The following is a 24009-nucleotide window of genomic DNA, read 5'->3' as shown; positions in this document are numbered from 1 at the left end:
AATAGTTTTGATAATAGTTTTACAGGTTTGTGTTTGTTCTTTTATAGAGAATGTTAGATGGGACTTCAGGCCTAAACCTGAGGACAGAAAAGTAATAAGTAGCTCCATATTCTAAAGAGATCCAACAACTATTGGGAACATTCAACCCACAGAATGGGTCCCCCTCCTGTCAATCATCACACCTTGGGTCTGGGAGGCACAATTCCCTCCGATCTTTATAAGTTGAATAGTGGCCGGAAGGAGTCGCAGCAGTCATGGGGTACTCAGTCATCATGTGGGAGCACAGAGTGCTATAAGTGGGATGTTCCATCACTTCCCCATGGAGAAAGGATGAGGCTGCCTCCTCTTCCACACCCCTGGGCACGGTGAAGGGGTGCCTACAAGAAGCATGGGCTGCAAAACCACAAAGCCATAACACTTCACACAGGATGGCTATAATAAAAAAGGCAGACAATAACAAGTGTTGACAAGGATGTGCAGGAATTGGAACCCTTATACACTGGTAGTGGGAATGTAAAATGACACAGCCACTTTGGAAAACAGTTTGACAGTTCCTCAAAAGGTTAAACATACTGTTATCACATGACCCAGCCATTCTGCTCCTAGTATATACCCAAGAGAATTGAAGACATACGTCCACACATAAGTTTCCTAGGGCTGGGAGGGGAGGAGAGGGGAGTGGAGGAGATTGGGGGGTTAATGGCCAAGCAGTGCAGGGTTTCTGTTTAAGGTGATGAAAATGTTCTAAAGTTGTTTGTGGTGATGGTTGCATACTCATATATATATTTAATGGCTGAATATATTTAAAGCCATTGAATTTTAAATGGGTGAGATGTATTGCATCTCAATAAAGCTGTTACAAAAGGAGTGCCGAAGGGATAGAGAAGCAGCATGGACTGCTCCCCCCTTCTCTAGCTGGATACGTGCTGAGGGGCCAAGCCTGCAGGCCCACCCCAGTGCACACATCAGAGCATGGTGAGGGAGTATTAGGGAGTTTGGAGGCTTATGTGAACATGATGACTGCTGCCTGCTTCTAGCCTGGAGGTATAGAATGGGGGAGGGCAAGGTGGATGCTGGAAAAGTCCACCCTAGAATGACAGTGGAGAGGGCTGGCAGTGGAGGTGCCTGCACAGCACAGTTTGGTAAGGCCAAAAATGAGTACATTTCCTACAGGCCAAGGAGACCAAGGAAGATGGTATCTGGGCTTAGCCAATCATGCTGACAACCCACTCAAGAGGGCTGCCCACTAGACAAAGGGACCCTCAGCAGCAAGAGGCTAGGGGCATGTACCCAATGGTAGTGGCTGAGTGAGAGGAAGGAAAAAGACGCTGAGCCAGATCTCCTCCATCGGGGACCTATATAGTGGGGAGGCCCTCCAGGGTTCTCTAAAACAGTACTTCTCATGCCCCCAGGGCTCATCTGGGCATGTCATTAAAATGCAGGTTCTGATTCAGTGGTTCTGCAGTGGAGCTCTGCATTTCTAACAAGATCCCAGGTGATCCAGATTCTACTGGTACGTGGACCAGCTTGGAGTAGCAAAGGTCTAAATCACTAGTTCTTAAACGCTTTGGTCTCAGGATCATTTTTCACTCTTAAAAGTTATTGAGGGGTGAAAAGTATAACTAGTGCATTGTTTTGTACACCTGAAACTAATAAAAAAATTATTGAGGTCCCGAAGTGCGTTTGTTTATGTTGGTTATGGCTATTGATATTTACTGTATTCAAAATGAAACTGAGAATTGTTTATATTTATCAATTCGTTTAAAACAACAACAAATCCCATTATATGCTAGTATAAGTAACATATTTTTATGAAAAATAACTATGTTTTCCCAAAAAAAAATTTAGTGAGTGGCATTGCTTTACGTTTTTGCAAATCACTGACTAGAAAAGACACCTGGATGTATTCAATTTGTTGCAATATATTGGTTTTGTTGAAGAATATGAAGAATATCTGGCCTCATGCAGATATATAGTTGGAAAAAGGAGGAGTATTTAATGGCCTTTTCAGGTATTTATAAATATTCTTCTTTGGTACTATACTAAAATTCGATGAGATAGTTTCCTAAAGGTTAGTTACAATGTGAAATCTGTACCACACAATGAATTTTTTTCATACTCTATCACATTAAAATCCATTGGTCTGTCTTATACTTTCAGTGGATCTTTTACCTATATAAGAGGTCTGACAATTAAGATTGTGAACTCATCGTAGAAAAAGTGCTATATACATACCTCACTGCTGAATATCACTATGGTCACCTTCGAAGTACTCCCCTTGGGAAGCTATGCACCAACGCCAGCGCCTAGTCCACCTCTCAAAGCAATCTTGGAACTCTTTATCTGGAATGGCCATCAGAGCTGTCATCATATTACCCTTGATGTCCTGAATGTCGTCAAAATGTCTTCCTTTCAATATTTCCTTTGTCTTTGGGTAAAGAAAGAAGTCATTGGCAGCCAGATCAGGTGAGTAGGGAGGATGTTCCAATACAGTTATTTGTTTACTGGCTAAAAATTCCCTCACAGACAGTGCCATGTGAGCTGGTGCATTGTCATGATGCAAGAGACATGAATTGTTGGTGAAAAGTTCAGGTCATTTTCATCTTTTTCACACAGCCTTTTCAGCACTTCCAAATAGTAAACTTGGTTAACTGTCCATTTGGTACAAATTCATAATGAATATTTTTCATGGTATTAAAAGAGGTTAGCAGCATCATTTTGACTATTGATTTGGACTGACAGAACTTTCCAGTCGTGGAGAATTGGCTGACTTCCATTGTGCACTTTGACGCTTTGTTTCAGGGTTGTATTGGTACACCCATGTTTCATCACCAGTGATAACATGGCCCAAAACATCGTCTTGCCTCTCCAAAAGGTCTTGGCAAACTTCGACCTTCCTTTACTTTTGTTCATCGGTGAGCTCCTTTGGGACCATTTTTGCACACACCTTTCTCATGCCAAGATTTTCAGTTAAGATTTTCCTAACTGTTTCTCTATTGATGTTTACTTGATCTGCTATGCTTCTCACAGTCAGCCGATGATTTTGACGCACAATTTGAAGAATTTTTGCAGTGTTTTCATCAGTTCTGCTCGTTACTGTCTGCCCTGATCTCTCTTCATCAGTGATGCGTTCTCTCCCCTCAGAAAAACATTTAGTCCATTTGTACACTGCCGTTTTCTTCGTGGCATTATCCCCATAAACTTGGACTAACATTTTCCTGATTTCAATTCCACTCTTGCCAAGTCTAACAAGAAATTTAATGTTTGTTCATTGCTCTAATTCAAGCTCAGACATTCTCGCAATGACACACAAAAACACACAACAACAATAATGAATGCCACTCAGCAAGACACCACCACACATTGATATGAACACAGCTGTGAGACACAGATATACCAAGGTTATGAACCCTTACCGAGCTGTTTGTACAGTGCTGCCAATGTAAGCCCATGGTGGCAAGTTCACAAACTTAATTGTCAGAGCTTGTATGATTTTGAAAAATCATGCATTGATAATTTGAAAATAATGGTTCACTGCAGATGTTCTAAGTGTTGACAAATGACATTACATAATTCAAAAAGTCAGATTTGTTGATAACAACACTGATTTTACCAGTCAGCACACCAGAACAGTTTTTAAATAGTGGGAAGCTTTCACACTTACAATGGTGGATACGAATTTTCCAAAATTTTAATTTTTGCATCAAAACTCGAATTTTATCATCTGACAACAACTGTTGTCAGTTGTTTTCCTTGAAGTAGAAGGCTTCTTTTTTTAATTTTTTTAATTTTTCAATTACAGTTGACATTTAATAATATATCCGTTTCAGGGGAAGGCTTACTTCTATCATTTCCAAGAAAAAAGCTGCCAAATACCTAAGCCTAAATAACCATAGTTTGTCTGTCAGATATTCTTTCAAATGAAAATGATGTCCCATGAAAATAAGTGGCTAGTTCAGCTCACAACTCAAACAATCACACACATCATATTTCTTGAGACAACCATCATACTTCAGTATGCAGCAGAAGTGCTTTATGCACACTTCCCACTTATCACACAGAATATTAATAAGGCATATACTCCAAGGTCACGATTAACACAATTAGTCATTTTTACTGCTTCATCAAGGACATTCTTAATTGAAATTAGATTCTATTGTGTTTTGTTTTGTTACCAAGAGTGACAGCAATGAAGAATTATACCATGACTACTACTACAGTTTGGTGCCACTGCTTTGATTTGTACTAAGGCACAGGCAGTTTTACCCACCATTCATTTGTATTTTCATTGCAAATGCTAACACAGTGAAAAAGACAAATAATAAACAATATCTCGGTATTAATATGAAAATAGTTTTGACCACACAGACCAAAGAAAGGGTCGCTGAGAACCACTGCCCTAAGGAACTTACCATGTGCCCTGTAAGAAAGTCACCATTTGCAAGGCTGCCACCAAAAGGTATAGAGGCCTGGCAGTGTGCACCAAAGAAACCATAACAACCAAGAGAGAGCAGTAATAGCAGTCCATTAAGTAAAGAGACCCCTGTCCCTTTTTCTCTCCTACCTCCCCCCAGCAAATATACTTGGTGAGCTAGGCCTTGGAGATGGGGGAGGATGTGTTTTAGGGCTAGATCAGGTCACTCTGACACAGCTCAACCTTAGGGTTGGGCAAGGAGAGGAAATGAGGTTGAGATCAAAGTTGAGATTGAAATTTTAAACTGGAATGGACTTTAATAATCAAAAGTGACCAGAAAGTTATGGAACCTGCCCAAGATGTTATTAAGAAAACGGGACGGGCAATATGACAGAGAGCAGTTGGAAGCAGAAATTGAAGCTAAATAAAACACTTTCATGTTTCCCCACTGAGTTGAAATTCTTCATTAAATAGTTATGTCTAGTCCCCCTCCCGTTTATAATACATATATATTTGAGCAAATGGAAAAGCTCCCTATGTGACATGCCATATTCCTTTTCTTCCTTGTCAACATCATATCATTGATCTATTCAACAAAGTTCGATTGAATGCCTACTGCACCAGGCACTGTTCAAAAGGTTTGGGAAACACCAATGAAAAAAACAGATAGATATTGTTGGTGGAACTTACATGTGTAATTGTTACTTTTTTTTAAGATTTTATTGGGGGATTGGGGGAGGGGAACAGCATTGGGGCATCGGGAAAGGGGAACAGACAAGTTGCTGTCCTTTTGTTCTTCAGTTTAGTTGCGGAGGATGTCGCTTCACTGGCCCGTGTTGGTATTATCATTGCGCTCTTCCCACGTGAGGCAAATGGGTCACTGGCCACTGGACGGCCACTCACAGTGGCTGCCTGCCACTCATGGTAGCTTACAGCAGCCCACTGCAACTCCACTGCAGCCTAGGCCTTTGCGGGCGACCTACGGCAACCCAGCTCCAGGTCGAGCTGTTGTTCACCATCTTAGCTGTAGAGGGCGCAGCATCACTTGCCCTCATGCGGGACCCAAACCAGGGCCTTGCTGCTCAGAGCTGGCGTTGCAAGCCAGCTCTTAACCAATGCGCCACTCGGCCAGCCCGTTACTTTTTTTTAAATTGGGGAACAGTGTGTTTTTCCAAAATTGTTACTTTTTTAAGGTTTTTTCCCCACAATTAACCTTGGAGGCTCAGCTGCAAAGCATGCTGGGATATTGGAGCAATATAGCCGGTTCAGGAGAGCTTGACTAAATATTCTGAGTGGTCCATAAAGCTGGTCCCAAGGAACGTGGCCAGCAATCAGTATTACAGTGTTCCAGGGCCTGTACAGCTGGCTCTAACAGTCAAGGTTATCTGATAATCTAGTGGGCAGGAGCCCAAGAGCAGAAGGCTCTGGGCAGGATTAATGAGTGGCAGCATCTCGATTTCAGTGGGATCTAGGAGGCCCAGGGGAAGTCCAACTCCTTCAAGGAAGCGAGCCCGGTGAGGGTTTGGCATGTATAGGGTCTTAGTCAAGTGAGCTGGGGTTCACTTTAGAACTTTAGTAGTAGGAAGAAAAAGCCAGCTCACAGGCTGGAATGGACACTCCAGATTGTATTCAGAACAAAAAGCAGTTTTGAAGGGTGTGTTCCAGGTCCAATTTGAGACCATTAAAGCCTGTACACTCTAAAAAGATATGTAATGTAGGGTAAACACCACACCAAACCAGAAAGTAAGTAAAAGGAAGTCCAACGAATTTCTGCTTTTTCCCATGATGTCTTCTTCAAAGTTGTCTCAATATCCAATTCCTTCAAAAGTGTGTGTGTGTTTGTGTGTGTGTGTGTGTGCGTGCACGCACGTGTGCACGTGTGCACATACACATGCACATATACCATAATCTCATGTTTAGTATGTCTCAGGGGTCATCTATACTGGTCTGTCCTGACCCCAACAGAGAACATCCGGGATATATGATGGAAACTCCAGAGTGAACCACTGGCATTCATGTTATTAACCCTGAGCAGGCCTTCAGCCTCATCACGCCCTCTTATTCAGCCCTCAGCCTGTTCCTTCATCTCTCTGACTTGATTTTGGCTCAGCACTTCCAGTTTGTGACCCAACCACTCTACTGCTCCAACACTCAGCAGGCCCTATTTCATTTCTTGACTTTTCTTTCTCCGCACGCGGTGCTTCTCTGAGACAGCTCTTTCAGAAATGGTCCCCTTCAATTCCTCTCCAAGTCCCCTTCATGCCCCCTGAATTCCTAGGGAGACCTCACTGGGCACCGTCTGGCTTTCCACCCCCCACCTCAACCTGGACCCTAGAGGAAAGAAGTCAAGCCGATAAACCTTCCCTCTCCTTCTCTTTCTCCCCAAACAATAGTCATAAGACTTGAGGGAAATGCAAAGGCCCTAGAAAATGGTAGACCAATAAAAAATGCTAATAAACTTATATTTAATTACCATAAAAGCCTCAGAGCAGAGCATCTCAATTCAATTGCAGAAGGTTGATTTGGGAGGTGATCCCCCAAAAAAACCTTAATAGGAATAATGAGTGAGGAAAGGAGACAGGGAAGGAAAGGCAGCCAATAAAAGGTGCACTCTTGTGCCAGTTGCTACTGCGGGCAACTGGAGCTTAATCCCACTGGGGAACTTTGGGAACAATATAATACACGTATCTCAGAATTATGTCACTGAAGAAGAGGGAATTGAGGTCTGTGGGCACAACTCCCCTCAGTCATTGATTGATGTTGCACTCAGGTGGCATTAATTCCCTTATACTTCTGGCCTGCAAAACCATAGCCTCTGGAGAAAAGATGAAGGTTCTAGGAGTTGGGGATCAGGTTGGGGTTTACTGAAATGTTAAGGATTGAAGAAATATGGGCAGGGATCCGACATCATCTGCTACACCAACTAAATCAACATGTCTGTGTGTGCAGCTGGAATCTACATTTGGAAAAAGCTCCTTGCACTACAGTTGAAGAACATCAAGTATTAAGAAAAAGTAGTACAAGTGGGATTGGATTTCTAAATTCCTAATGGTTTCTCTGAATAAGTAGATACTTCTACCCTATTATCCCACCCCCACCGAAAAAAACATATGTCATTTTAGTAAGCCCTTTCTTTCTTATGATGGAAGTATAAAACTTAAGTCTACCACTCACCATTATAATCCCTGGGCTAAATTTCCATTTTGTACCAGGGGAGCTATTTTAGACAAACCCTGTGAACTTAAATAGGGAAAGTGATTCATTGGCATGTAAGGTCCGTTTCATGTTGATGTCAGGATGGAGAAATCAGATGGTGCTAAATGTTCTCTCAGGTCAATACTTGATGACTTCATAGCTTTCACCAGTGTTTTTAATGGTTCGACATTTAGCACTCAAGTTCAGGAGCTTTCTTCCAGCTCTTTGTGAAGGGGGAGACAGGGGGAGATGCTATTGAAAGGTTTTTTCAAAAGGTTAGTTAATGCACTAGGGCATGGATTTCATTACATGATCGCATAACACTGAGTGGCAGAACATATAGTGGGCAATCTAAAAATAATTACTGCTCAGATGTCGATTAACCAAGGGTTGGCCATGAGCCGGACTTTGGAAATGTGAAGCTGGGGGCTGAGAAAGCCGGTTCCCAGGTCCCCGATCTTTGATAAGTCTGCAGGTTGGGAAGAAATAAAATCAAATTCCTGCTACTGGTGTTCTCACTCACTTTTCCTTTTCTCCATAATCATAAGCTACCCTGTGTCCATGGGAGTTGCAAAGTGCTAATAGAGGGTTGTCACAGTCCTTCCTTGCTACAGCCTGGTTCCATCTTATGCATGATAGATATCAACATAGATTATCATGAATGCTCATCTGTGGTGGGTTCCATGCTCTTTCTACTGCTCTGCCTAGAAAAGTTCAGCAATTGAGCAGAGACTGAGGGAAGAGCGAGAAACTAGCCCAGAGTGCGGAGCTGAAGTTTTCATAAGAGAATCAGTAAGAAATGCTCAGGAGAGACAGGGAAGTGAGTGCATGTAACTGAGGCAGGCATGCTGAGCTCCCACCTTCTGCCAAAGCACTCACCACACTGTCTCATCTTTGTCTCTTTTCTTGCCGGTCTCTTCCCTTCTACCACCCCCACTGAGAGTTCCTTGAAGGCAGAGCTAAGTTCTGCTCATTCTTGAATCTCTCTGCCTAGTATACGGTAAGCTCATACTGCATTTTGGCTGAGTGAATAAATGAATAATAATTATTTTTAAAAAGAGACTTGTAATACCAGAAAGTAAGGAAGTGCAGAAAGAAAGAAACAAACAAACTATAGGAGCCAACTGAAAGAGCTCCCAATGGCCAAAGCTGGAACAGTTTGAATAACAAAATAAATATAGTATTGGATCATAACTCAAAGTACAAGATAAATATCCATGAGTCCATACTGACATAAAAAATAATTGAATACATTAATAAATGGAGAAGAAAAAACAAATCTTCCATGCAGAAGAATTTAGAATAGCATTTAAATGTTGTAGCTACTCCACCCTAAAAGAAACGGACCATGACTTCCCACTCCTTAAATGTGGGCTGCACAGAGTGACTTCTCTCCAAAGAGGACAGTATGGAAAGGGGGAAAAAGAAGAGTAACCTTGAGGTGGAGGGACCTGACAAACACTACGTTAGCCAGATGACCAAGATTAATATCAGAAGGCATCAGCCATGTTGATAGTATGCACCTTTAATATGATGCAATGAAAACGGCACTTGATCTCTTATGATCTTCCTCCCCAAAACCCGTAACCCCAGCATGAGAAGACATCAGACAAACCCTAATAGAGGGGCCCACAGTGCAAGTACGGATAAGAGGTATTTGCCCCTTTGGTGCTCCAGCAGGAATTTCAGGGACCAAACCTGGGCTTTAGGCTTGCGTGAGAGGGCTTGCTGAGTGCCTTATATGGTTGTGCAAGTTTCTGGATGCTGACATGGCTGGAGTTTAAAAGGCAATGAACTCACATCTCTGGGCTCCTCTGGCCTAGGGGACATCACACTGTTTTCAGGCTGCTAAGATCACTAAGAAAAATTATATGATGGGGTGCTGCATCACATCCCTGCATGTTTATTTCCTGTATATCAGTTGCCTGGTTTATTACCTGCTTTGGGAGAAATAGAAGCAAAAGTAACCTTGGCATAAGCTCAAGTTGTCAATTTCGCCCATCCTTGCTACCCAGACCAGAATCTGGCGTAGTCCCCCTGTCATCACAGATTAGTTTGGACCTGGGGTTGACTCACACAGTGACTGTCTTCTTCCATTCTGAATGTCGGCCTGCTCAGTGAAACAGCATCTACTGAGGGTCTTGTGGGTGATGACACGCTTTCCGTGTTGCTGCATTAATGCTACTGTTCATACCAGCGGTTCTCAACCTTTCACAGGGGTCGCCTAAGTCCATCAGAAAACACATATTTTCGATGGTCTTAGGAACCGAGACACCGCTCCTCTATCCATCTCCAGGCCCACATGCAGATACGCCCACATACAAGTACCCAGCGACCCCTGTGAAAGGGTCGTTCGACCCCCAAAGGGGTCGTGACCCACAGGTTGAGAACCGCTGGTATACAGTGGAGGTTGTCGTGCCCCACCTGGACATGAGAATCTGACATTCTAGGAAGAGTTGTGATCACACCGTTAAGGGGAGCGTTCACCTTTACACTTCCCCACAGGAGGCAACAGCAGAGTGGACAAGCAGTGGTCACAAGAGACCCGAAGCCCTTGGTGGCCTCACACATTCTCCAATCTACAGTTCTAGTTCTTTCAGCCCCACAGTCCCAGGTAAATCCCAGGTCTCAGAAAGAGAGCCTCATACAGTGATTACCATAACTATGGCCGAGAGTCAGAGACCCTCGGTTTTATTTCAGTTCTGCCACTGACCCATTAGAACATTCCTCAGTGTTGATGCTGACAGACACTCCACGGTAGTAACAGTACAGAAAATTTGCTGACAAATTGGTCACGTCTTTTTGTTCCATTCATTTTGATAATAACCAACATGTATATTGCAGTTTGCAGTGTTCACACAAACCTTACCTCAGTTGATTTGCAAAAGAATTCTCTGAGATAACCAGAAGAGTTGCTATTGTCTCTGTTTTGCAGAGGAGGAAGCCAAGGCTCAGAGAAATTAAGCAACTGGTAACAAACTAATGTGGCAAGAAAGGCATTAAAGGGTACAGGAAACCTAGGAAATGGCTCCCCGTGACACCTGCAGGAGGTAGCTTAACAGTGTGTCCCAGGGTGCCCATCCTGCTCTTTTTATAAGTTCCAGTGATGAGATTTTTTTTTAATCCCAAACTGTCACAGGTCTACAAATTGGGATCGTTGTTAAAAATGAAGAGACAGGTTCAGAACTACTTGCCCACTATCATACAGTTAAATAGATCTCAGCAAGTAAGAATCCAGGCCTAATGAGACAACAGGTCTGCTGTTCTTCCCTCTCAATCACAGTCCTTTCCTAAAGTGACACTCTCCCTGGGTGACATCCTTCACACCTATAACAACCCAATCTGTCTCCAGCCCAGGTCTCTCCTGAGCTCCAGATCCATTTATAAAAAATGCCTCCTGGAAATCTCCACATGGGTGCCCCATACAACCTCCAGGCCAACATATCCCTAAACTGAGCTCAGTATACATCTCCCAAACCGTTTCTTCCTGGGGGACTTCTGACTGCATTTAATAGCACCACAATCTAGTCCACTGCACAAATCAGAAACATGGGCTTTCTATGAGTCCTCCCTCACCCCCATACTCAATTGCTAAGCCTCCTCAATTCTTTCTCCTAAAACGTGTCTCCAACCACACTGCTGCTTCATCACCCATGTCTCTCAATCCTTTATCCTTTATCTTTTGCACCGGATTTCCCGATGACCTCCTTGCCTCGAGTCTCCCCCCACCCCCTCTAACTCCTCTCTGCCTGGCAAAGCACCTTTCTAGATCTGGCCCTGCCTAGCTACCGTTCCAGCCTCACTACCCTCACTTTACCTCAGACACATTGTATTCCCGCACACCGATAGTACATCCAGTCCACAAACAGCCATGCGCTTTCTACCTGGAATGTCCTGTTCCCAAATTCAAGACTCAGTTCAATAACAACTGTCACTTCCTCTCTAAAGGATTCCATTCCCCAAGGAAAGTTGCTTATTGTCTCCTTTGCAACACTATTGTACCTTGAACTTGCCTGTACTGTGGCCCTTCTCACAAGTCTTTGCTTATATTCCTTCCCTCTACCACTACCACCGCCATGCTGGGAGATCCTTGAGAACGAAGAGTAGGCCTTACTCATTCTATCCCAGTGCTCAACACATAGTAGGCACTCCATAGATGCGCATTGAATGTATGCTGGAATTCAACATCACTGAATTTTAGAATCACTGAGGAAACTTAGAGCGAATCTACAATAGTCCACTTCAAACCCTCATTTTATGGATAATGATATCAAGACTTGGAGAGGACATGACTTGCTGAGAGCTACATAGCTACTTGGTAGCAGTTGTATACATCAAGTCAAATCTCCTGAACAGATTCACTCCTTTACCAGCTCTCTTTCCATGATTCCTCACTGCCTCTCAGATTCAAAGTAGAAAAACCATTGCGCCTCTCAGTGTGTTTGCTTCCACTCAAAGACGACAGAAATTACTAATGCCTTCCCTTTCTACAGCATAGAGATTTTATTTAACTATGGTTGAGTGCTGTCTCTAAAAGTGCTTTGACTTCAGAGAAGAGATACACCACAGCCGAGACTAGGCAGCCCACCACTTTGATTTCAACTTCTCAGTTTACTTTCTCACTTCCTCTATTGACTTTTCCTCCTATGCAGCCTGCAGTCCAGCAGAGTCTAGAGGAGAAACATTTGTGATTTCCTCTTCCACGCCAACTCCACTTACATAAGGAGAAAGATAATGTAGATAAAATAAGACAAAGGTTCCTGTACAGCTGTGTTAATAATATTGGCACTGATCAGAACTGCAGAATGAGAATAAAAGGAGGTGCAAATTTGAAGTCTTGCACTGGGAACAACTATGACACTACTCAGAAACTCCACACCCATCCACATGCATGTATATAACATAGCCCGCTAAACCTAGGAGAGTTTTTAAAATGCTGACATTCTTTTAAAGGAGGAGAAGGGTTAACTTGAAAAATAACAGTGTCATAAAAGACAAAGAAAGGCTGTGGGAATGTTCCAGGCTGAAGGAGCCTAAAAAGACATAACAACTAAGTGCAATGTCTGACCCTGTACTGGATTGGCAGGAAAAGGTGTCATAAAGGATATTATTTGATCAATTTTTTTACATTAAAGTTTATCGGGGTGACAATATTAGTAAAGTTACATAGGTTTTAAATGTATAATTCTGTAATACATCAACTATATATCACATTTGTGATAAATTGACAAAATTGAAACGAAAACAAATTATTGATACAAATGTGTGGTATCAGTATTCAATTGTTGGAAGTCGATCACTATTGTGATCAGATAAGAGGCTATCCCTATTCTTAGGAAATAAACACTGAAGTATTCAAGGACAAAGGTTCATGATGTATGTAAGTTACCCTCAAATGGTTCAGAAAAGCATTGTGTGTGTGCATGTATGGAGAGAAAATTTGATAAAAGATAGATGATAGATAGATAGATATAGAGAGATGGAGAAATATAAAGGAAATGAGGTAAAATGTTTACAGTGAGTAAGTGAATCTAGATAAACCATTTACAGATATTATTTATACTGTTTTTATTCCTGTAACTTTTCTGTAAGTTTGAAATTATTTCCAAATACTAGCTTTTAAAAATCCTGTGTGAACAAGACTTTGCATTTGTGATATTTAAGTTCAATTTGCTGTATCTCTATCTGTTGTCTAACTGTCCTTAGTAATCATGTCCCCAGCACGATATTAAAAGCTATAGGAATTATAAAGAGGAATGGCATATTTTTTTCTTTAAATAGTTCATTTCTAGTTCAGAGGAGAGGACATAAACACATAAAAAGATAGAAATAATAATATGCAGCAAATGTTGAAGGCCAAAGGAGTAGTAGCAATAAAAGGGAAGGCAAAATGGGGTTTCAGGGCTTTGGTGAGAAGATAGAATTTGAGTCAGGCATGTGAGTGGGGGCCAGGTCTGGAAAGGAGCAGAAGAGAGGAAAGGACACCCCAAGTGGAGGGTACAGTGGAGACAAGGAGTGGAGGTGGGAAAGCATACCCTGTCTTGAGTACTATGATTCAAGAGGTTTTACAGGGTTGGGGGACAAAGATCAGGGTAAGAATGTAGGCTGGGGCCAACTGGAGACATCTGAAAATGCCAGGTTAAAGGAGTTTGGACTTTATCCCAGAGGTCAGCAACCTCTTAGAAGTGGTTGACCCCTCTTTGTTCCAGACAACACAGATAAAGCTGAAAGTGGGCTGTGCCAATGATTACACAAAGATACCAAGAAGGTCTCCCCTGTAGACCCTACCAATCAGGAATCCACTTGAAAACAGAACTATCTTTCGGGAGCCAATTTGGTACTTATTGTTCACAACTGAGTGCACTTTAATCAGATAATTGTGTATCTTGCCTTTAACACATGGCTATTTTCAGCTATGTTGTCAGCCACACTGAAGGAATGGAAATTTTTAGAAGATGGAGAGCAGCAATTTTGGAGAACTGAGTAAGGGTGGACTGAGAGGGCAGATATATTAGTCAGAGTAATTAACGCTAGCTGCTGTAACAAAATAAAAATCTCAGTGATTTAACATAGTAAAGTTCTGGGGCCGGCCAATTGGCTCAGTTGGTTAAGAGTTAGCTTAAGAGCTGGAGCTCTGAGCAACAGGGCCACCAGTTCGATTCTAACATGGGCCAGTGATGCTGCGCCCGAGCTGACCTGCTGCTGCCAACAGGTGGCAGGATGGCTCAGCTGGTGAGAGCACGTGCTCCTAACAACAAGACTGACTGTTCAATGGTGGGCTACGCCCACCTGCAAAAAAATAAACAAACTAACATAGTAAAGTTGTATTTCTCACTCATTCATTTTCATGATCTGGTGCAAGTGAGACAGCTCTCCTTAGTAGGTCCCCTCCAGTTGTGATTCAAGGATCCAGGCACCTTCTATCTGGTAATGCTGCCATCTTAAACACATGACCTATGAAGTCACCATGAGAAGGAAAGACTGAAAAGGTGATCACACCAGGAATTTTGTGGCTGGGCCTGGAAATGATGTATATCGCTTCTGCCCATGTGTCAGAGCCTAGTCACATGGGCTTGACTAGACTGCCAGAGCCACTCGAATATGTAGTTATTCTGTGTGCTTAGGAAGAGGAAATGAGATGGCGAATTTTGGGTTCCCCTGAGAGCCTACTCTGAGACAAGGATATGGGACAAGGATAATAGTATATATAGGTGAGAGGTGATCTCAGAACACCAGTAGAAGAGGAGGAAAGTGAAAGAGAGGGGAGGAAGCCAACACAGAGTATGTCAATGAGCATACTCGGGCACGTCAGGCTCAATCCTACTGGGGACCCCTGGGAAACTGTATAAAACAAGCCCTGAATTGTTCCAGGTGAGAGGTGAGGAAGCTGAAATACTTATCCACCAACTTCCGTCCTTCATTGGTTGAGAGCTGCTCCCTGGGAAGCTAATCTCTGGCATTTCTGGCAAGCAGACTAGCATGCTCCAGTGGCCAGAAAAAGTCCTCAAGCAGAGAGTCACATGTGCTTGTCTATGACGCCAGTAGTGTGCACCGAATGGTGAGTGCTGAAAGCCTGAGAAAGGGGTATCACCAGCATCAGCTACAGTGAGTACCCACCTGTAGCTTCTAGCCTCTCTCTGCCCCACAGATAACCCTAATCAAAGCCCTCCTGGGAAGCCAAAGTATAGCCTGAGGCCATAGCTGTGGGGTGAGTCCTAGAAAAGCATTTTCAACAAACTCCCCCATGGATCCAAGGCAGTCCATTTATAGACAAGCAATTTGGAAGTAGTTCTCATTCTCTACTCAAACTTCCTTCATCTCACTTCTCTTGCAAACTACTAGTGAAACCACTCTCCGTAAGGTCACCACTGGCCTCCCACTTCAAATCTGATTTTCTCTTCAAGTCCTCAACATAGCCATCCGACAAATGTTATTATTTTCTTCTTGAAACACACTTCTTGTGTCTGGAACCCTCACTCTCCTCTTACTCCCCCTGCTTTCCTAGGTGCTCATTCTGCACCTAATAACCAGAGCAGCTCACTCTTCCTTGGAGGCCCACAATTGTTCCTGGTCACCACACCTAGACTTTGAGAAGAAATCAGGAATGGTAAGTACATTTATTGGTGATGGCTGCATGAAGCCATGTGATGAAAAGGATTCTGAGGCCATATGTTCAATAAGTTATGTCTGCCGTGGGTGTTGGCATAGGGAGTGGCAGCCTGAGTTCAGACATTAGTCAGCTCTGCTGTAGACCTCGCTCAAGTTTCCAGCTTACATGATCTCCCTTGACAATCTCATCTACTAACAAGGCATTAACTATCATTTATATATAGACACCACCTACATATATGTTTTTACTCATGATCTTTCTGAGTTCCAAACCCCAATTTCCAAATCTTTGGAGGACATATTAACTTGGATATTTATTTTCTAATTGCAATCTCTTTTATCTGCATTCTCCATGTCACATGATGGCTTCATCATCTTTCAAGACACCTCGGCTTAAACCCCTGGCAGCATCTTCACTCCTTTAATATTTCCTCATCACTTTTCTCTAGCACTTACCATGATGTACAACAAATTGTATTAGAATTAGTTGTTTATCCTCCATCTGTCCCAAAACACTGTGGATTCATTGAACAAAAGGACCCGGTATGACTCATATTACACCTTGGGCTTCCAGAACTGTTTGTAGTACAAAGTAGACACTGAGTAAGTGCCTGAGGATGTATTATGTATTTACATACATAAACAATGTATGAGTGTTTGTATAGGTAAATTGAATGTATAAATTATGTATACATATATATGTTTGTTTTGCTCCTTCTCTTTAACTCTTCCACCCTTCCCATCCCACATCTCTAATCGATCACCAAGCTCTGTCCCTTCAATTGCTCCACAAAGACATCTACCTATGCCAGCTCCATTTCTATCCTTGTTATTTGCCGCAGGTTGGGTCCCCTGAATAACAAACTCTGAGATAGAGATATGAGTGCAGGCAGTTTATTAGGAACAACACCTGTGGAAGAGTGACTGCAGCGGGGTTGGGCAGAGGGGGGAGTTGGGCAGCAATACAGTCACAATAAAAGCCTCAGCTTTTAGGAAGCCCTAGAGCTGGGATGGCCCTTCAGAGATTTCCCAAATGGGGGAAGGTGTCTGGGCCTTTATAACCCTCCCTTCACCTGCTGACCAATCATTAGGTGTAAGCTGCTGTAGAGAAACAGTGGGATTTGGGGCTAGTGAGCTCTCTTCAGGTGAGGGCAAGGCTGAAAGGAGATTAGCTGAGATCCACCAGCCACCAGCATTTCTTGCAGCTGGGCTAATGAGTGCCTCAGTCCTGAAATGGGGACCTTGGAAGCACACCACAGCATCCACTAGACTGCTGGCATTCTAATTCATGCCCACATGACTTCTTGTCTCCCCTACTACAGGCATTGCTAAGCAGTCTCACTGCCTTCAATCTCTTTTTTCCAATCCATCCTTGCCCTATCACCCAGATTAATTTTCCACAAAGCATTCTCATACGTTCGAGTGTCCAGATATATGTTCAAGAGTCAACACAGCTCACTTCACAGTATATACAAATCCATTTGTGTAGGTGGGAGGGGGAGAAGAAAATATGCCGAGGGTGCCAAAAAATGTATACACATTTTAAGAGATGTTAACACTTTGGTCAATGTTGATCAAGCAGTAGTTCGCCATAATCAGAAGTGTCTGGACCCTGATGGTAGCCACTTTGAGCATCTCTTGTAATTGCAGAAGTCAATTTTTTCCTTTTTTAAAATGTGTATACAGGGGTGGCTGGTTAGTTCAGTTGGTAAGAGTGCAGTGCTCATAACACCAAGGTTGCCAGTTCGATCCCCGCATAGGCCACTGAGATGCACCCTCCACAACTAGATTGAAACAACTACTTGACTTGGAGCTGATGGGTCCTGGAAAAACACACTGTTCCCCAATAAAAAAAATTGTAATAAAAAAATGTGTATACATTTTTTGGCACCCTTATATACATTTAATGTAAATGTATATGTGTACATAATTATATTTTATATATTTATAGTTATTTATAATCATATAGATATAATATATATATTTGCAAATATACATATAGAAAAGTCTCTCTGGAAAAATCCATAGAGACAAAAAGTAGACTAGTAGTTGCCAGGGGAGAAGGGAGAATGGGGAGTGACTGCTAATGGGTATGGGGGCTTCTTTTTGGGGTGATGAAAATGTTCTGGAATTACACAGTGGTTATTGTTGCACAACCTTGTGAGCGTATTAAAACCCACTGAATTGTACACTTGAAAATGGTAAGTTTTATGGTATGAGGATTATATCTCAATTTTTTTTAAAACTGTCTTAGAGTTGACATATGAAAGAGTTAGCAGTGTTTATATCAGGATTTATGTTCTTTGTGTTGAACTGGTTTTTTAGATTTTTCTGTAAGTGAACGTATTTTTTAATATTAATTTAGGAAGGATAACAATTCTCCCTTCAAAATTACTCTTCTGCTTTAAAACCCTTGAAACTTCATTCCTATGGGTGGAGTGAAGGCCAAACTCCTTACAGAGTAGACCAGGCCTTCTATGAACCGGCCCCAACTGGCTTTGACAGGTGCTCATCTTTCATTCCCCCATGACTTGCCACCCCTGATTTCAGCCACTTCAGGTTTCTCCATTTCATGAGCGTGCCCTGGGCTTCCTGTCTCAGAGGCTTTGTTCCATGCTCCTCACACCCACCCCTTTCTTTGTCTTCTCTCCCACCCAGCCCTACCTGCAAAAATATTTCCAGGGCCAGATCAAATTTCACTTCCCCAAAATTGCAATTAAAATGTCTCTCTCTCTTTTGAGCCCTGCTAACATTTTGTTTGGTATCTGTTTTTATAGCACTTGTCACATGCTGCCCTTTTTTGCAACCAATTGTGTGCTCCTCATTAGGCCAATTTACCTTTGATTCTCCTACTATATACACATAGAATATATATTCAATAAAACTTTACTTGATTTTTGGTTTGATTTCTTTTTAAATACAAATCCACATTTACTCACTTGCTCCGTCAATAAATATTTACTGATGGCATACTATGTGTTAGGCAGTAATACCCAAATCAGAAAATGTCCTTGTTTTCATGGAGCCTACAGTTTTATTTGTATTTTTAATCATGTATGACATATATAGAGTGTGCACAAATCTTAAGTATACGCCTCAATGACATTTTACCTATTGGGTTGTCAGAAAAGTATGACGCATGTTTGCAACAGATGGCACTAGTTCATTTTTGGAAGTACTAGAGTCATTCGCATCTATGTTATTGCTATGTCATTTGACAACTGACAGTTCTAGCTTCATTCTAAAAAAAATTGGGCGATTTGGTTGAGTTTTGGAGATTTTACAAGTTCAAGACATAAGACAAAACTGTGCATTTTTGCTGTATTTTACTCTTTTACTTCCATAAAGGGAAGAACGCACGTCACGCTTGTGAAAAGTTACATGAAGTTTACAGTGGCAATGCTCTACAAGAACATCAGTGCCAACGATGGTTCACGAAATTCTGTGCTGGTGATTTTGATCTCAACGACACTCCTCGGTCAGGGAGGCCCACCAAGGTTGATGACGACAAAATAAAGGCATTGATCAAGTCAAACCCATGTTACACGACACAAGAGATTGCAGAAACATTGAATGTTCACCATTCAAGCATTCATGACCACCTGAAGAGGCTGGGATACGTAAGCAAGCTCGATATTTGGGTTCCACATGAACTCAAAGAAGTTCATTTGATGGCACGTATAAACATCTGCAATATGCTCATTAAACATGAAGAAAGTGATCCTTTTCTGAAGCAACTGATAACTGGTGATGAGAAGTGGATTGTTTACAACAATGTGGTGTGCAAATAGTCTTGGTCCTGACGTGATGATTCGCCTCAAATGACATCAAAACAGACATTCATCAGAGGAAGGTTATGCTCTCAGTGTGGCGGGATTTTAAAGGTGTTGTGTTTTTCAAGCTCCTACCAAGGAATCAAACAATCAATTTGAATGTGCACTGTTGGCAATTCAACAGTTTGAATGAATCCATCATGCAGAAATGTCCAGAGCTTGTTAATGGTAAAGGAGTTGTGTTCCATCGCAACAACGCGAGACCACACACAAGTTTGATCACCCGTCAAAAATTATTGGAGCTTCGATGGGATGTGTTGCCACACCCACCATACTCGCCTGACCTTGCACTGTCAGACTTCCACTTGTTTCGCTCTCTTCAAAACTCTTTGCATGGTATAATGTTCAATTCAGATGAGGCTGTAAATCAGCACCTTGTTCAGTTTTTTGTAAATAGAAACAGGTCCTTCTATGAACGAGGAATTATGAAACTCACTGAAAGATGGCAAAAGGCTTTCGAAAAAATCGGGCAATATATCATTGATTGATCTTTGTTCTTTATATAAATAAATAACCTTTGAAAAACATAGACAAAATACATCATGACTTTTCCGACAACCCAATATATACATACCCATGTAACTACCACCTATATCAAGATATAGAACATTTCCAGTGCCTTAGGCTCCCTTCCAGTCAATTTCTTACCCCCCCCCCAACCCCCACCCCACAGGTAACCACTATTCCAGCTCCTACCACCATAGATCTGTTATGCCTGTTCATGAATGTCATAGAAATAGAATCATATAATATGTTCTTTTTTTATCCTGTGTTCTTTTGTTCATCATAATTTCTATAAAATTTATCCACATGGTGTGTGCAGCAGCAGTTCATTCTTTTTATTTCTGTGTAGAATTCCATTGTAGAATATTCCATTGAATATTCCACAATTTATCCATTCTCCGATTGATGGACATTTGGTTTGGCCCCGGTTTCGGCTACTACAAATAAAGCTGTAATAAAGATTCTTGTATATGGCTTCAATGGACATAAGCACTCATTCCCCTTGGATCAGGGGTCGGCAAACTTTTGAGACAGAAGAGCCACCAGAGGTCAGCAAACTGCGGCTCCCGAGCCACATGTGGCACTTTGGGTACACACATGTGGCTCTGAAGTAAAACGGAAAACGAAAATAAAACTATCATAGTTTCATTTATAAAATTTTAAAAAGATATTATTCACATAATGGTGATTATGTAAAAATATATTTATGGCTCTTGAATAATTTTTAAGTTGTTGTGAGGGACAGGATTGGCTTTTCCAGGGGTCGGAAAACTTTTGAGACTGAACGTACCCAAAGAGCCGCGTGTGGCTCGCGAGCCGCAGTTTGCTGACCCCTGCCTTGGATATATACCTGGGAATGGAATTGCCGGGTCATAGGTGGCTTTAGTACATACTGTCCAACAACCTTCCCAACAGGGTTGTGCCAACTTACACTCTCACCAAAAATATACGAAAACAAATTAATTTTAAAAAAAATAGTTACTCCCAAGGATTATAAACATCTTGAGAGCAGAAACTACATTTCATTTGTCAGTTATATAAACAGCTTGTCTAGCATACAGTAGGTGCTCAATAAAGTAAATGTTGAAATACAGTGAATTACCCAGTAGACCCAATCTAAAATAATTTAATTTATCTAAGAAAAAATGGAGTTTGTTCATGATCTTTTGATTATAATATCAAAAACCTCTGAAAACCCAGAATACATTGTTTATTTGTTTTGGGAGGTTTTAACATTGAACTCTATTGAAATATATTTATAAAGATAAAAAAACAAATTAATAAGAAAAACATCTGACAGTGAAGAATGTGGCATTGAGACGTAAGATCAGATGATGAAGCTACATTAGATTGGTGGCCATGCAAGGCTTCTCTGGCATGGTAAAATTTAGCCTAAGATGTGAATGACAAGAAGAAGTCCGTCATACACATGTCAAGGAAAGAGCAGCAACTGCAAAGGCCCTGAGGCAGGAAGAGGAGCAGAAAGGAAGCTCATGGTCTTGGAGTGAGTGGGGAAGTGAGAAAGGAAAGGGAAGGGAAAGCAGCAAATAAAGGGTGTGTTGTGCCACAATGGTGACTGGAGCTTAATTCTGTGGGCAAGTGATGGGGAAGTTATAAAATACATGTTTCAAAATTATCCCACTCAAGAGCCGAGAGAACTAAAGTATGTATGTACCAACTTCCATAGTCATTAGTTGAACATTGCAGCTGGAATGTTGTGTGCAGGGGAGTAGATGTTAATTTCCCAGCACTGCTGGCCTATAAAGTGACCTTCCACAATTCTGGGAAAAGCCTTCTAATATAGGGATGCAGATACTGGCAGCTGGAAATTGTCCAGAGCTCATTAAACTGGATAGTCGCTGGGTGGGATATACTGGCAACATTGCTATGCTTTGTTCTGTTAATTTTACTTATTTTGTATTTAAATACTTATTCACTCATACACACATCTAATATAGGCATTTCCTTGCCTAACTGAGGTTTAATATCTTTCTTGTTCTCTAAGCTTTTAACTCCATCTTGTTATTGTTCTTCTTGGCTCTTGGCCCCACCGCCAGCTCCTTGAATTCACCCTTCACTGTCCTAAATATCATCAGCCATTTGACCACCTTTATTCCCGCAGCCAGCATCTCTGGGTCATGTCTATCAATTACTTTTGCTTTTCTTGGGCTCCCATTCACTAGGCATTCTACCTAGCATAGTGTCTTGCCAATAATAGATTCAGTATATGCATGTGGAATGACTACTGGAGTGGGATCCACAACCGTACTGAGTTGGAAAGGCTTCAAATTGGTGTTAAATCTCAGTTTGCTTCTTGCTACTCCCTACAATCTTCCCAATCCTTAGGTACTTCCTGGATGTTTTCCTGACAACTAGTCTCATTTTCTGTATCAGTTATCAGATGCCACATAATGCTGTGAAACAAAACACCCCACGACTCAATGTCTTTAAACAATGAGTATTTAATTAGTTCACAAATCTGTGGTTTGGCAAGTTAGACTGGGCACTGCTTCTGATCTCAATTGGACTCACTCGTAGGTCCTGCAGTCAGCTGCAGCTCAACTGTTCTAGGATAACCTCAGCTGTGATGACTGGGGCATCTCAGCTCTGTTCCTCATGTCACATTTTCCAGGCTAACTAGGGCATGTTCTCGTGGAAACTCAGAAGAAGAGCAAGCAAATAAAAACACTCAAGTTCTCTTGAGGCTAGGCTTGGAACTGACCCACCATCACTTCCACCACATTCTATTAACCAAAAGTTACAAGGCCAACCCAGATTCAAGGGGAGGGAAAATAGACTGCCTCTGTAGTAAAAGAAATTCCAAAGTCATACGGTAAAGGATGTGGCTATAGGAAGAGGTAAAGAATCAAGGATATTCATGCAATCTGCCATATTTTACTACTTGTCTTTTGATTTAGCAGGTTGAGTGTATTTTCCTTCCCTTTTCAGCTCAAAGTTTCTGCATCTTAAAACATCCAAATAAATAGAAGCAGCAGTGTTTTTTTGAATTATTAGATATTGTTTCAGTTCTCCATTTCTATATATGCAGACATCACAGAAAGAATTATGGAAAGTGTGATTTCGGGCATGAATATCCCCAAACTCTTTAAAAACAGGATTGATCTTGAACAGAAATTAGATAAAAATCACCCACAACCTTAGAGTTTATTTATTTTTATTTTGTACTGGAGAGAGGGATGCTCTTTCTACATCTGATATCTTTATTGGGAGAGAGGCAATGCAAGAGGTGTTTAAATTGTGTGTCATTTATGAAAAGGAACAAAGGAGCCACCATTATTCCCGCCGTTGCCATGGCCATATCATATTAAATCAGGATAGAAGAGGTTACAGAATCGCCTTTTCAAACAGGGTGTCTCCTCATGAGGCATCTCTGCCAGTGACATCAGCAGGAACACCAAGTACACAGTGTCCACTGGAGAGAATGTACAAAATATTCAAGATGATGATGATCCTGTAAATCAAATGGCCCTGCTGTGTCCCACTCAATGCTATTTCTGTCCTGTGTGTGGCGTGTGTCCTGAATTTGATTACTGTTTTTAACACCATTTACCTACAGTGTAGTGTGTGGATGCAGTTAGAGAGAGGCTCCAATTAGTACCTGAAAATCCACTACAGTACAATCAAAGCATAACTATTTCAAACACATATAAAGCTGTGGAGAGGAAGAAAGACGTGAAGGCAACGCATTCCTAATTTCCTGTTTAAGGAGAAGGGACAATGCAGAATGGTGATTAGGAAGCCGAGTTTCTGAGACAGCCCCAGATTTGAGTCCAGGCTCTGCCATTGCTTGCTATATGACTTCGGGCAAGTCCCTTGTCCTCTTGAAGCCTCAGTTTCTTTAGCTGCAAAATGAGACTACTGTTGAGACGACCTCCAAGGTTTAGCAGAGGGGAAAAGTCCATATGTAAAACACTTCGCAAGGTGCCAGGCACA

This window comes from Hipposideros armiger, unplaced genomic scaffold, assembly GCF_001890085.2.
Source record: "Hipposideros armiger isolate ML-2016 unplaced genomic scaffold, ASM189008v1 scaffold_13, whole genome shotgun sequence".
NCBI classification, from domain to species: Eukaryota; Metazoa; Chordata; class Mammalia; order Chiroptera; family Hipposideridae; genus Hipposideros; species Hipposideros armiger.
The sequence above is the reverse complement of the archived record's forward strand: the minus strand, read 5'-3'. Positions refer to the sequence as shown.